Source organism: Crinia signifera, chromosome 6, assembly GCF_055691185.1.
Source record: "Crinia signifera chromosome 6, ASM5569118v1, whole genome shotgun sequence".
In the NCBI taxonomy this organism is placed as follows: Eukaryota; Metazoa; Chordata; class Amphibia; order Anura; family Myobatrachidae; genus Crinia; species Crinia signifera.
Genome location: NC_139222.1, coordinates 25,832,725 through 25,848,106, shown reverse-complemented (window position 1 = coordinate 25,848,106; position 15,382 = coordinate 25,832,725). Strand labels below are relative to the sequence as shown.

Genomic DNA, 15,382 nt, shown 5'->3' with positions numbered 1-15,382 from the left:
ACTAATTCAGAATACTACAGGAATCCAGAAAACATAAAAACACATCACCCTTCTCTAATAGCGTTAAAGATAGTGTTACAGATCCTTTCATTGTGCAGGATGGAATGCAGACAAACTGGCCTCATCTATGTTTTCTTTCTATTAAACAACCTCACCCCTCTGGCAATAACAGAAACATGGTGCACACTAGACAGTAACTGCTTCATCTGAGGCCCTCTAACACAGTGAACTCCACATCACTAATCATTTGTTGGTGTGGTCGCCCCAGTTTCATCACCTTTCAAATAGCTACGATATATATTAGTTTTTTTTAGACATATGGACTGAGTTTGTAAATAGTAAAGTTCTGAGTGATCCGGTAGCGGAGTCACATGACCAGAAGGATGGGGAGGGAAGTGTTACACTAAGGGGGTGTCACGTGCGCAAGTGTCAACATTGACACCAAAAAAATCATGAAAAACTCGTTCCGCCCTTTTAATGTGTCAACTTTTTACATGTTGATCCTTTGCTTGTGTTGACCTTTCTGGGCCAGATTAGACACTGTTGGCCCCATGATACACATCCTTATTAACACAAGTGACTGCAACCCTACATTACCATACGTTACCAAAAATGACCATACATTACTGTGGAGCCCAGGAGTTGGGAACTGTGTCTGATCTCCATATATAATACACCAGTCTGCTCCACCTGCATTATCATCACGGAGCACCACAGTCTGCGCCACCTATTTAACATTAAATTAGAATGTAACAATAATACTAGATGCAATTTCCTGACGCTGCCGGACTCAACACTGGGTCCTCCCTGCTGCCTCCTCCGCAACCCGCAACTTGTCTGTTATGGACAATTGAAACATTCCTGGACCCTGGAACTCAGAGCGAGGGCGGAGTACGGTGGAACGCACAATCCGGAAGTTCAGTGGGACGCACAGCCCAAAAGTACCCGGAAGTGCGGCGTGTGTAACCTGCTATTGTGTCTGGGAGAGAGCAGTCCTCGGGTGAGTGTCCCCATAAACAGGGGTGAGAGGGTATGGGTAGCGGGGGACCCGTGGGAGCTGCTGCTGGGATACGGCGCCTCCCGGCCTTACACGTGTGCTGTGGGGCTGTGGCTGAGGGGGGACATAATAGCTGTATATCCCGATACAGTGACTGGGGCCCTGTCCCACCCTCTGCCATAGGCTGGTTACCAGCAGTGTGTGGCCCCTCTGACACAGTATTAGTCCTCTTTATATAGCATCATCACTGGGCTATTGTGCTGATAAATATGTGTATAATCAGCCTTGTATACAATTGGTGATATGTGTACTACACCACTGTGTAAGAGGGATATACCCACAGTAGTGTACATATGGCTGTATACAGTGTATGTGCTGCATAATATACCCCTATTATATACATAGTGCTGCATGTACTTCTAGAGAGATCGTGATTGCTAGGAGTCCGTGGGCTGAACAAGCTGTAGCCGTGTACAGGGAAATCCCCCTCTGTATATGTGACAACGCCGTGCATGTATTTGTGTGCAGCAATTCCACATAAGGCGCATTGTGTGATATTTACTATCCGTAAGCCTGAGATAGGCAGGTGCTGCTGTCATACCATTATCCTCAGTCTGTGTAACACTTGGGGATACTAAGTACAGCATTGTATCTAATATATGTGAAGCCTAAATACTATATATTGCAGCACACTAAGTATGGGGCTGATTCAGACCTGATCGCAGGGTTGTGAATTTGCAGCGGCCACAGTTCAGCCAAGACTCCGGCCCGCTAGAGTGATATCCCGCCTTGTGAAGCAATGCGCAGCCGTGCAAATATGTCCAAATCCTGTCGCAAGCCGTTCACCGTCGGATGATTGTTACACTGGTCCCGTCATATCCAGCCCAGTGCTGACGTCACCCACCCTCCCCTAATACAGGCATATCCAGCCCAGTGCTGACGTCACACACCCTCCCCTAATACAGGCATATCCGGCCTGGTGCTGACATCACACACCCTCCCCTAATACAGGCGTATCCAGCCCAGTGCTGACATCACACACCCTCCCCTAATACAGGCGTATCCGGCCTGGTGCTGATGTCACATACCCTCCCCTAATACAGGTGTATCCGGCCCGGTGCTGACGTCACACACCCTCCCCTAATACAGGTATATCGGGCCTGGTGCTGACGTCACACACCCTCCCGTAATACAGGCAAACCCAGCCTGGTGCTGACATCACCCACCCTCCCCTAATACAGGCGTATCCGGCCTGGTGCTGACATCACCCACCCTTCCGTAATACAGGCATATCCGGCCTGGTGCTGACATCACACACCCTCCCCTAACACGCTCAGGTACACCTAGCGTATTTCCACGCACCCATGCGGTTTTCTTAGCACTCCCTTATTTTCAACTCTCGATGTCTACTTCCTGTCAATCGCCTTGTGAATGTACTCATGCGCAGTTCATCGATCATCAGCCGAATGCAAATTTGTGGTTGTGTGATCAGGTCTGAATTAGCCCTTATGTGCAGAGGGTAATATCGCTCACATAGACTATAACAGCAGCATAATAAGTGTACAATACACTGACTTACAGATAGTACACTGTAATACAGCAGATCATCTCTTACACAGATACACTGACTTACAGATGGTACACAGTAATACAGCAGATAATCTCTTACACAGATACACTGACTTACAGATAGTACACAGTAATACTGCACATCATCTCTTACACAGATACACTGACTTACAGATAGTACACAGTAATACGGCACATCATCTCTTACACAGATACACTGACTTACAGATAGTACGCAGTAATACGGCACATCATCTCTTACACAGATACACTGACTTACAGATAGTACACAGTAATACGGCACATCATCTCTTACACAGATACACTGACTTACAGATAGTACGCAGTAATACGGCACATCATCTCTTACACAGATACACCGACTTACAGATAGTACACAGTAATACGGCACATCATCTCTTACACAGATACACTGACTTACAGATAGTACACAGTAATACGGCTCATCATCTCTTACACAGATACACTGACTTACAGATGGTTCGCAGTAATACGGCACATCATCTCTTACACAGATACACTGACTTACAGATGGTAAGCCGTAATACGGCACATCATCTCTTACACAGATACACCGACTTACAGATGGTACACAGTAATACGGCACATCATCTCTTACACAGATACACCGACTTACAGATAGTACGCAGTAATACGGCAGATCATCTCTTACACAGATACACTGACTTACAGATGGTACGCAGTAATACGGCACATCATCTCTTACACAGATACACTGACTTACAGATGGTACGCAGTAATACGGCACATCATCTCTTACACAGATACACTGACTTACAGATGGTACGCAGTAATACGGCAGCTCATCTTTTACACAGATACACCGACTTACAGATGGTACGCAGTAATACGGCAGATCATCTCTTACACAGATACACTGACTTACAGATGGTACGCAGTAATACGGCAGATCATCTCTTACACAGATACACTGACTTACAGATAGTACACAGTAATACGGCACATCATCTCTTACACAGATACACTGACTTACAGATGGTACGCAGTAATACGGCAGCTCATCTCTTACACAGATACACCGACTTACAGATGGTACACAGTAATACGGCACATCATCTCTTACACAGATACACTGACTTACAGATAGTACACAGTAATACGGCACATCATCTCTTACACAGATACACTGACTTACAGATGGTACGCAGTAATACGGCAGATCATCTCTTACACAGATACACTGACTTACAGATGGTACGCAGTAATACGGCAGATCATCTCTTACACAGATACACTGACTTACAGATGGTACGCAGTAATACGGCACATCATCTCTTACACAGATACACTGACTTACAGATGGTACGCAGTAATACGGCAGATCATCTCTTACACAGATACACTGACTTACAGATGGTACGCAGTAATACGGCAGATCATCTCTTACACAGATACACTGACTTACAGATGGTACGCAGTAATACGACACATCATCTCTTACACAAATACACCGACTTACAGATGGTACGCAGTAATACGGCACATTATCTCTTACACAGATACACTGACTTACAGATAGTACGCAGTAATACGTCACATCATCTCTTACACAGGTACACCGACTTACAGATGGTACGCAGTAATACGGCAGATCATCTCTTACACAGATACACTGACTTACAGATGGTACGCAGTAATACGGCAGATCATCTCTTACACAGATACACTGACTTACAGATGGTACGCAGTAATACGGCAGATCATCTCTTACACAGATACACTGACTTACAGATGGTACGCAGTAATACGACACATCATCTCTTACACAAATACACCGACTTACAGATGGTACGCAGTAATACGGCACATCATCTCTTACACAAATACACCGACTTACAGATGGTACGCAGTAATACGGCACATCATCTCTTACACAGATACACCGACTTACAGATAGTACACAGTAATACGTCACATCATCTCTTACACAGGTACACCGACTTACAGATGGTACGCAGTAATACGGCAGCTCATCTTTTACACAGATACACCGACTTACAGATGGTACGCAGTAATACGGCAGATCATCTCTTACACAGATACACTGACTTACAGATGGTACGCAGTAATACGGCAGATCATCTCTTACACAGATACACTGACTTACAGATGGTACGCAGTAATACGACACATCATCTCTTACACAAATACACCGACTTACAGATGGTACGCAGTAATACGGCAGCTCATCTCTTACACAGATACACCGACTTACAGATGGTACGCAGTAATACGGCAGCTCATCTCTTACACAGATACACCGACTTACAGATGGTACGCAGTAATACGGCAGATCATCTCTTACACAGATACACTGACTTACAGATGGTACGCAGTAATACGGCACATCATCTCTTACACAGATACACTGACTTACAGATGGTACGCAGTAATACGGCACATCATCTCTTACACAGATACACTGACTTACAGATGGTACGCAGTAATACGGCACATCATCTCTTACACAGATACACCGACTTACAGATGGTACGCAGTAATACGGCAGCTCATCTTTTACACAGATACACCGACTTACAGATAGTACACAGTAATACGGCAGATCATCTCTTACACAGATACACTGACTTACAGATAGTACACAGTAATACGGCACATCGTCTCTTACACATATACACTGACTTACAGATAGTACGCAGTAATACGGCACATCATCTCTTACACAGATACACTGACTTACAGTTGGTACGCAGTAATACGGCACATCATCTCTTACACAGATACACTGACTTACAGATAGTACACGGTAATACGGCACATCATCTCTTACACAGATACACTGACTTACAGATGGTACACGGTAATACGGCACATCATCTCTTACACAGATACACTGACTTACAGATGGTACACAGTAATACGGCAGATCATCTCTTACACAGATACACTGACTTACAGATGGTACACAGTAATACGGCACATCATCTCTTACACAGATACACTGACTTTCAGATGGTACACAGTAATACGGCACATCATCTCTTACATAGATACACTGACTTACAGATGGTACACAGTAATACGGCACATCATCTCTTACACAGATACACTGACTTACAGATGGTACACAGTAATACGGCACATCATCTCTTACACAGATACACTGATTTACAGATGGTACACAGTAATACGGCACATCGTCTCTTACACAGATACACTGACTTACAGATAGTACACAGTAATACGGCACATCATCTCTTACACAGATACACCGACTTACAGATAGTACACAGTAATACTGCACATCATCTCTTACACAGATACACTGACTTAAGGCCCCCATACACTATGAGATTTATCTGACCTGTAAAATTGCAGGAGACCTACATACAATTTGACACTTGATGTGCCATTTTTTACATCCAATTTGTGTCAGATAAATCACGTGATTTATCTGATGCAAATTGAATGCAATCCATATATGTGCTCGCTCTGCTGAACGCCTCTGGAGGAAATCTCACTCTCTGGCAGACTTCCTCCATTTCAAGTTTATTCTCTCCTCCTACAGCGCTGCTCTCTCCTATACCAAACAATCTTTCTTCAAATCTCTCATCTCTTCCCATTCCTCCAATCCCCGACGTCTCTTTGAAACTTTCAACACTCTACTTTGCCCTGCACCACCCTCCTCCCTTCATCCCTCAATGCCACTGACTTTGCCTCCTTCTTCCTCTCTAAAATTGAGATAATCCGACATGATATCTCCTCCCATACCCCCTCTGCTGCCTACCCACCCCAATTATCCTCCCCTCCCAACTACCCCACTCTGTCATCCTTCTGCCCTATTACAGCTGAGGAAGTCCGCTCCCTCATCTCATCCTCTCCCCCCTCTACCTGTCCCTTGGACCCTCTCCCCTTCCGTCTCCTCAGTTCCCTCTCCCCCCACTGGCTGCTCCCACCTTGCTCATATCTTTAACCTATCTCTTTCTACTGGCATTTTTCCCTCACCCTTCAAACATGCTCTGGTCTCACCTATTCTTAAAAAACCAAACCTGGACCCTTTATCTCCCACAAGCTACCGCCCTATCTCTCTTCTCCCATTTGCCTCTAAAATACTAGAACGGCTGGTTTACAGGCGTCTCACCAGCTACTTGTCTGACCACTCCATCCTTGATCCCCTTCAATCTGGCTTTCGCCCACTTCACTCCACTGAGACTGCCCTAGTGAAAGTCACCAATGACCTGCTGTCAGCCAAATCCAAGGGTCACTTCTCCCTGCTTATCCTTTTGGACCTATCTGCTGCCTTTGACACTGTGGATCACCCTCTCCTCCTCCACACACTTCAAAACAGTGGCCTCTCTGGCACAGTCTTCAACTGGTTTTCCTCTTACCTCTCCAACCGTTCCTTCTCAGTCTCTGCCTCTGGCTCTACCTCACCACCTTCTATCCTTCCTGTCGGGGTCCCTCAGGGTTCCGTCCTTGGCCCTCTTCTGTTCTCTCTGTACACCTCCTCTCTGGGTGCACTCATTAACTCCTTTGGCCTCCAATATCACCTCTATGCGGATGACACCCAAATCTACCTCTCCTCTCCTGATCTGTCCCCCACTGTTTTCTCTCAGGTTTCCAACTGCCTCTCTGCCATCTCCACCTGGATGTCTGAGCGATTTCTGAAGCTCAATATGGACAAAACCGAACTCATTATCTTTCCCCCACCCAGAGCTATGCCCCCTACTAATATCTCTATCACTGTTAACAACACCATCATCTCCCCCGTTCCCCAACTCCGCTGACTGGGTGTCACTCTTGACTCCTCCCTCTCCTTTGCACCCCACATCCAAGCCCTGGCCCATTCTTGCCGGTTCCAGTTACGCAACATTGCTCGCATCAGGCCCTTTCTCTCACAGAGTGCAACTAAGCTGATCATCCACTCATTGGTCATCTCACGGCTCGACTACTGCAATGTTCTCCTCACCGGCCTCGCTCAATCCCAACTGGCTCCTCTCCAATCTGTCCTCAATGCTGCAGCCAGGCTTATCTTCCTCTCCCGCCGCTCTAATTCTGCCACTCCCCTTCAACAAAATCTGCACTGGCTTCCATTCCCATACAGAATCCTCTTCAAACACCTCACACTCACATACAGGGTCATCTTTAATTCCATTGCTCCATATATCTCTAACCTCATCTCCATTCATACACCCTCCCGCCCACTACGGTCGGCTGACGACTGTCGTCTCTCCTCCACCCTGATCACTGCTTTTCATGCTAGAGTACAGGACTTTGCCCGTGCTGCACCCCTTCAGTGGAACGCACTCCCTCGCTCCATTAGACTCTCCCCGACCTTGCAAAGCTTCAAACGGGCACTGAAAACTCACCTATTCATCAAAGCATACCCTTCCACTGCATAAACCAGATGGTTCTCCGACCCCTTGCCTGTTTACATCCTGCTATCTAACCACCACCCACTTGCTTGCACCTCTTGTAATCTGTCTGTCTCCCCTTCCTACTAGATTGTAAGCTCCTCCGAGTAGGGCCCTCTTCCCTCCTGTTGTCAAAGCCCCCTTCTCTTCACATGTCACTCACAGCTCTCCTATACTCCAACACTCAGTGACCATCTTTGTCCGCATACTCATCTCCATCATTGGCATCTAGCCTCTAGTTGTATGTTGATTGAGTCCTCACTACTTATATCCAAGCTGTAATGTGTATTGAACTGTGGCGCTCTTTATTTGTACTGTATTCTTGTTATTTATTCAATGTTATGCCAAGCTTTGTCTCCCTGTATTGTTCCTTGTACGGCGCTGCGAAACACTTGTGGCGCCTTATAAATAAAATTATGATAAAATTATAATAATATTTATATATCAAGAAAAAACAGTGCGCAAATCAGTAAAAAGCCAGTGTCCAATTTAGACAATATTACCATCAGAGAATTTCCTCCGTATGAATGTCTTTTTAATTGAGTATGTCCCCGGCAGCTTTAACTCTCCACCTCACAGAGGTAATCCTGAATCCACAGGCGTTTTATCTAGAAGAAAATGATGAGAGCAAGCGCTCCATAGTGCGTGAATCAGTTTAAATATTTATTTAATACAAGGTAAAACACTGGTGCTACAGAGCAGAGATCACGTACCGAATGAGGCGGTACAAACACCGCTGTATATTCACATGAAGTGCTGACTCCGCAGCAGGTTGTTGGAGTGGTTAAACTCAGATGGTTTTCAACAAGCGGCGGGCAGCAGACGGCAGCGGTGGTCTGTTCTCCACAGGTTTAACTCCGGTCAGAGATGACGTTAGGCCACACTCCAACGCGTTTCGTCATTGACTTCGTCAGAGGGCTGGCCTAGCGTCAGTCTCCGGCCCATTTTATCAGCCAGATAGAATTCCAGAGGCCACTTTCTCTAAAACAATTACAGCCACCACGATTGTTACATCATAAAAAGTATATAAACACATTTACATACAAAATTTTTCACTACAATTATATAAAAAAATATATATACAAAAGGAATGGCACAATTTATACACTACTAGACAGAATTAGTATAAAAAGAATATGCGGCTTAATAGCCAATCACTTTAAGGCTCAATACATGCATTTCGAGACAAATACAGAATATCGGAATACATATATACAATTTTTCCAGGCAGAATATACAAAATATGGACATATTGTAACAGGAGAAAATAAAAAATGAAAAATAATGAAAAAAAATAAACTGCAATCAAAAGAGAGTGCAATTCGGCCCACATTAGCCAATAAAGGCTGTGATTTCCAATCCGTCGTTCAATCCCTTTGGACTTAGGGTTCCTAGATGATACATCTAGAAGGATTCCCTCCTAAGTAACATTTTGTTCTCTACTCCCCCCCCCCCCCCCTAATGTCTGTGGTGACAATCTCAATTCCCACAAATTTCATACCTTGTGGGTCACTTTTTTGACAACGGGCAAAGTGCCTAGGCACACTATGGTTCGTTCCTCGATTTTATAATATTCCTGTAGTGCTCTAGAATTCTTATCTTCAAAGCCCGTTTTGTCTGTCCCACGTATCTCATGCCACATGGGCAGACAAGGAGATACACCACGTGTGTTGAGTTGCAATTGATTGCAGTTTTTATTTTCCATTTCTTGCCCCCTTTACCAACAATTTCTTTTGAACCCCTTAAACTGTGTGAGCACATTTTGCATTTCCCACAGCAAAAAAAAAACAGTTGCTGGGGACATTTGATTGGGCATAAATCCTGTGCAGTTTGTCACCTTACCCGGGAGTAGACTTGGTGCAAGTCTGGTTTTTAGGGTACTAGCTCTTTTAAATACTATATCGGGACCAGAACCCAGATAATCCTTCAAAAGTGGGTCCAACTTAAGGACAGACCAATGTTTATTCAGAGTTTTGCGTATTTGGAAATTCTGCGCATTAAATTGGGTTACAAACGGACAAAAACTGGATGGGTTCTTCTCCTTTTCTTTATATTGTAACAATTATTTTCTATCTAAATTTCTCGACCTTACCAAAGCAGTCAATAAGAGTTTGAGGATAATCTTTTTCCTGGAATCTAGCAACATAAACCAGAGCTTGTTGTTCAAATATATCCATATTGCTGCAATTCCGTCGCAGCCTCAACAATTGTGAGTGTGGGAGATTGCTCTTCCATTTCTTGTAATGGTAGCTGTTATATTGCAAGTAATTGTTGCTATCAACCTACTTAAAGAAGGTACAAGTTTCGATATTCATAGGTTGTTCCTCCCTAGCAGTGAGGGTAAGGTCAAGAAATTCCAAACTTCTACTATTGAAGTTATATGTGAATCCCAGGTTATACTGATTATCATGTATATACTCAACAAATGTACGAAATTCTTCATGGGACCCCTTCCAAATCAATAGTAGGTCATACTATTGATTTGGAAGGGGTCCCATGAAGAATTTCTTAAATTTGAATTCATTTTTTATTTGTGTAATTAAACCCCTGCCTGCCAGGATTTCCTTGCCTCTATGCTCCTCCATTATGGAAGGGGTTAATGGTGCAAAGAAGACAGAGTTAAGGTGCCCACACACGCACCGATCCCGCGGCACCTCATCGCACAGTACAAAAAGTATGTTCTGCACATACTTTTTGTACTAGCTTTTTATAGCATAGCATCGCATCGCATGCACAAGGCATACGATGTGATGCTATGTGTGCTAGTTAAGCACAGAACGCACGCCGGGATCGATGCGTCTGTGGGCACCTTTACAGTTAACACACAGAGCTTCCCCACAAACACTATTTCCAGATCCCACAGCGACTTACATAATAAAAGTTAGAGATAGAGGGGAGGAGGACACTCCCAGTGACGTCAAGAGGTAGGCAGATCAGCCAATGAGAAGCTCCCCCTGACCTCCAGCAGCAGGGGGGGGGACGGGGTCGGGCTCTGCTGTCCATACCGACCTCGACCTCCAGCAGCAGGGGAGAGGGGGGTGTCAGACTCTGCTGCCCGCCGACCTCCAACAGCAGGGGGGCCTGGGGCCGAATTCAAATGTTCCTGCAGTTTAGTGGTGGGTGCCGCGGCACCGATCCCTCTCCGGCAGCCGCGGACGCCCTATGTGTGCCCCCCAGGTTAGAGGACTGGCGCTGCCACTGGGAGGCCGGACACCCTGGTCCCCTGCGTGCGGCGCTAGCCAGGGGGAGATGGGACTCACTCACAATGCAGCCCCAGGTCAGCTCCGGCGGCTGCAGCGAAGTGACGCCGTTAACCCCTGGCGCAGAACACAGTGACTAAGCCGTGCTGCCCCGGGTATGGGGGGGGAGGAGGAGAGGGGAAGCCGCCCACAGGGACTGGGGTGTGCCGCAGCCCCAGTCAGAGGCTGCGGCGAGGTGAATGGACTAACCAGCTCCCAGCACAGCCAGGGAAAGGCGCCCCTGCAGACAGGATGGCTTTCCTGGGCTGCAGGGTTAAGTAGGTACATTGTAAAAGAAATATATTGCAAATGTATTTAAAAGGTGTGTGGCTTTTGGAGCCTGTGCTATGCACAGGCTCAGTGTGTACAATGTAACACGTGTGCTTTGAATGTATTTTAAAGGAAAAGTGCACTTACTGTAACTGCTGTGTCCCAGGTGAATCCAGAGTCCTGTGTGGGCTGCTGGGTCTTTTCCAAACTTTATCCTAAAAACGGAATGCTTTCCCAGACAGCCTACAGGCTTGGAGCTGCAGAGAAAGTTAGCAGGGAACCTCAGCTTTCTAACAAGCTGAGTGGTTCCTTGGAGCTCCATGGGGCTCTCCGTCAGCGGGCAGGGGATCAGGGCTGCCCATCTCTGGAGCTCACGTCTGGGCTAGAGGTGTTCAGCTGGTCCCCCGGCAGGCTCCTGGAAGTATGTTTTGGAGGGAAACCTCACCCCTAGCCAGACAGACCAGCACCTGGGTGGTACCTGGCCACCCAGGTGGGCTGTAGCTCAGAGGAGTAACCACTCCCCTCTGTCCATAGGGACAATGCTGACTGTACATGTGCCGAGTGCATGCACGTCTCATGCACTTAAGTTGATTGGTTGAAGACCACAGGGTGGGCTTACCCCCTGTGGTAATGTGTATAGGAGTAGCATAAAAGAAGGGCTCTGCCCTGTGTAAAAATGTACTGTACATCTACCTGACTTGAATGCTGTAAACATCTGTCTGCTGTGCATCCTATGATAGGAGAAGAGATATTTTCAGATCTATTGGCAAATAAACACCTTTCTGCCTTAAGAGGTCCACTTTCATCTTGCGACCAACAGAATTACCGCAATAATTCCGTTCTCCAGCCATTCTGGTTACAAGCATCCAGCATCTCTGAGTTCCGCTCTGCCAGCTACCAACGCAGAGGTCTGGTCCGGGACCAGTGGGGAACCAACAGACGCCAGTCGGGGGGATGGTGCCAGCAGCGTGTCGACGCACAAACTCCAGCAGGTAGTTTTCAGGTGCCAGCGTTTGGGCCTGAGGAAGTATCTGTGGTACAAGGCGCCACGTAGGAGGAGTCTGGTGGTGGCAGTGATAACCCCACCCACTGCATAGTGGGTGGAGTCAGTAACAGGCGGTTACTGACGGTAACAGGGAATCCCCTATTGGCCAGGTCCCGTGAGACCAGGAACCGTTATCTGTGGACCCGAAAGGTGTAGCCAGAGCGTAAGGGCAGGCGTCCGGCCAACCGGCGTATGTGTGAGGTTTGTGCAAGTAGGTGGAAACAGGGAGGTGAAGAGAAAGAGAGCAATCCCTGACTGGGAATCGAATTTGGGCTTCAGCAGAGAGAGATCCTTATCCTGGATCACCAGGATAAGGTTGGTTTTAAAAGCAGAATAATGAATGTATAGCTGTATGACTGAACTGTACAGGTTGTCAGTGCTCTATGGACAAGACTATATATTGAATAGAACTGGACCGGACTGGATACAACTGGACCGGACTGAATTCTGGATATGAAGAGGACTGGACTAGATACACCAGGGCTGTGGAGTCGGAGTCGAAGAGTCGGAGGAAATTTCGGTACTCTTTACCTAGAAGGGCGCCAGCGATTGAAATCGCGGGCGTCGGGGGTAAAAATCGCGATGACCGCGATTTTTCCATAGGGAACAATGTTAAAAAGGCTGATTGACCGCGATTTTACTGTTAAATGCCTCAATGGACCCGATTTGGCCATAGGAATCAATGTTAAATGGGCCACAGAGCCCAAATAGGCACAATTAACCCTTAAATGTCCCCCCCAATTTTTAACGCCACCCCACGATCCACGCCAACCCGAAGCGTGGCGAGCGGCGGCGGTACGCGTCCTCCGACCTTTTCATGCCCTACTATCCACTAGGGCGTGGAGTGAGAATATAATAGTGTGGCGAGCGCAGCGAGCCACCGAGCCCGAAGCGTGGCGAGCGCAGCGGATACCTTCACAGGTAGACGCGTCCCCTCGCGGGCTTCACAGGTGTCGGCATAGCCACGGACACCTGTGAAGCCCGCGAGGGGACGCGTATAACTGTGAAGGTATCCGCGTCCCCTCGCTGCGCTCGCCACGCTTCGGGCTCGGTGGCTCGCTACGCTCGCCACACTATTATATTCTCACTCCACGCCCTAGTGGATAGTAGGGCATGAAAAGGTCGGAGGACGCGTACCGCCGCCCCTCGCGGGCTCGCTGCGCTCGCCACGCTTCGGGTTGCCGTGGATCGTGGGGTGGCGTTAAAAATTTGGGGGGACATTTAAGGGTTAATGGGCTCTGTGGCCCATTTAACATTGATTTCTATGGCCAAATCGGGTCCATTGAGCCATTTAACAGTAAAATCGGGTCCATCGCGCCTTTTAACATTGATTCCTATGGTAAATCGGGAGCATCGCGTCGCGGGCATCGCGGGTACATTTATGGCCGGCCGCGACGCGACCGACACGATTTCCATGTTTAACATGGGTTTCAATGGGAAATCGCGGGCATCGCGTCGGTCGCGTCGCGGCCAGACATAAATGTACCCGCGATGACCGCGACGGGCGCCCTACTAAGTAAAGAGTACCGAAATTTCACGTACCTGGAGTCTGGCTCGGAGTCGGCAAACAATGCACCGACTCCGACTCCGAAAATTATAATTAATGACTTCTCTACTGTAAGAATAAAGACCAATGCATGCAGTGCCTCACGTAACCGCAAAACGAACACGTTAAGTGACCGTGAAAAAGCATGCTTTTCATGTGCTTCACTATATGGCACGCAACGCACAATTCGGAGCACCAATACTTATAAATGTATTCTCCCTTGTAGTTTACAACTTATTTCCAACTTTCAATAAGGTTTTCAATACCTCGTTGGTAGAAATCACCTGGTGTAGACTCGAAAAATTCATTCAACCAAGCTCTCCCACCATACGCACAACATCTTTTTACGCGGATGAAGATCTTGTTTCATGCGCGGGGTCATTTGTTTACCTTGGCTAAGCCATTCCTTACGCTGGTTCATATTGATGTACAGGCACCATTTTTCGTCGCCAGAAACGATTCGGTAAAGAAATCGTTCCTTGTGTACATGAATTGAACGGTGACGAGCAAGCAAACCAGCGGAGATTGTGGCTCGTTGATTTTTGTTGTCGTCACAAAGCATGCGGAACTCATGCTCCACACTTCTGAACCTTTCCTATTGAGTGAAGATTCTTCTCTATAGCTAGAAGAGCTTAGAAGGACTTGATGGAACAGCTTCTTGGATTCAACTGTTAGTGTTTATATTTATTTTAAAACCTGCATGCCTGCTTGTCTGTATGAGGGTAGACATTTGTACATGTTTCTGGAAGAAACTGTCTATCCTAGGTTTTTAAGTGTGGTGCAAGGAATGTATCAAATACATTCGCATATTAATACAGGGGAGTCAGGGTCAGAGGTACGAGAAGTCGGTGTCGGAGTCGGGACATTTATCTACCGACTCCACAGCCCTGGATACAACTGGGCTGGATATGAATAGTACTGGACCGGATACTGTATACCAGTGGTAGCCAACTCTAGTCCTCGAGAGCTACCAACAGTTTACACCAAGGTTTTTGCTAATTACTCACAGAGGAATTCAGGGGCAGATTTGTTAACCTCGGTGAAGTGATATACTGTCTGGTTTTTATCACCGGCCAATCAGCTCCTACCTGTGAAGTTACAGGCCTGGTTTGAAAAATGACAGGTAGGAGCTGATTGGCCAGTGATAAAAACCAGACACTTTATCACTTCACCGAGCTTAATAAATCTACCCCTCAGTGAGAATTCAAATGGAGAATGCTGAACCACTGCTAGTAGGGAGCTAAAGGGGTTACAGCAGTCTCTCAGGTGTCTAATTAG

The 15,382-nt window shown here is 46.7% G+C and overlaps 1 protein-coding gene across 10 annotated transcripts in view; it reads left to right on the top strand.

Annotated features, from left to right (window-relative positions):
- Positions 1 to 15,382, top strand: part of LOC146010130 (uncharacterized) — a 424,288-nt gene that overhangs the window by 393,058 nt on the left and 15,848 nt on the right. For 4 of the 10 annotated variants that reach the window (XM_083151056.1, XM_083151054.1, XM_083151058.1 and 1 more), the window contains exon 1: positions 927 to 1,000. The exons of 5 other annotated variants lie outside the window; for them this stretch is intronic. The gene's annotated coding sequence lies outside the window, so the exon portion shown is untranslated. Of the gene's footprint in view, positions 1 to 926; positions 1,001 to 9,915; positions 10,214 to 15,382 lie in introns of those variants that run through there. One more of the 10 variants, XM_083151053.1, reaches the window with a different exon arrangement.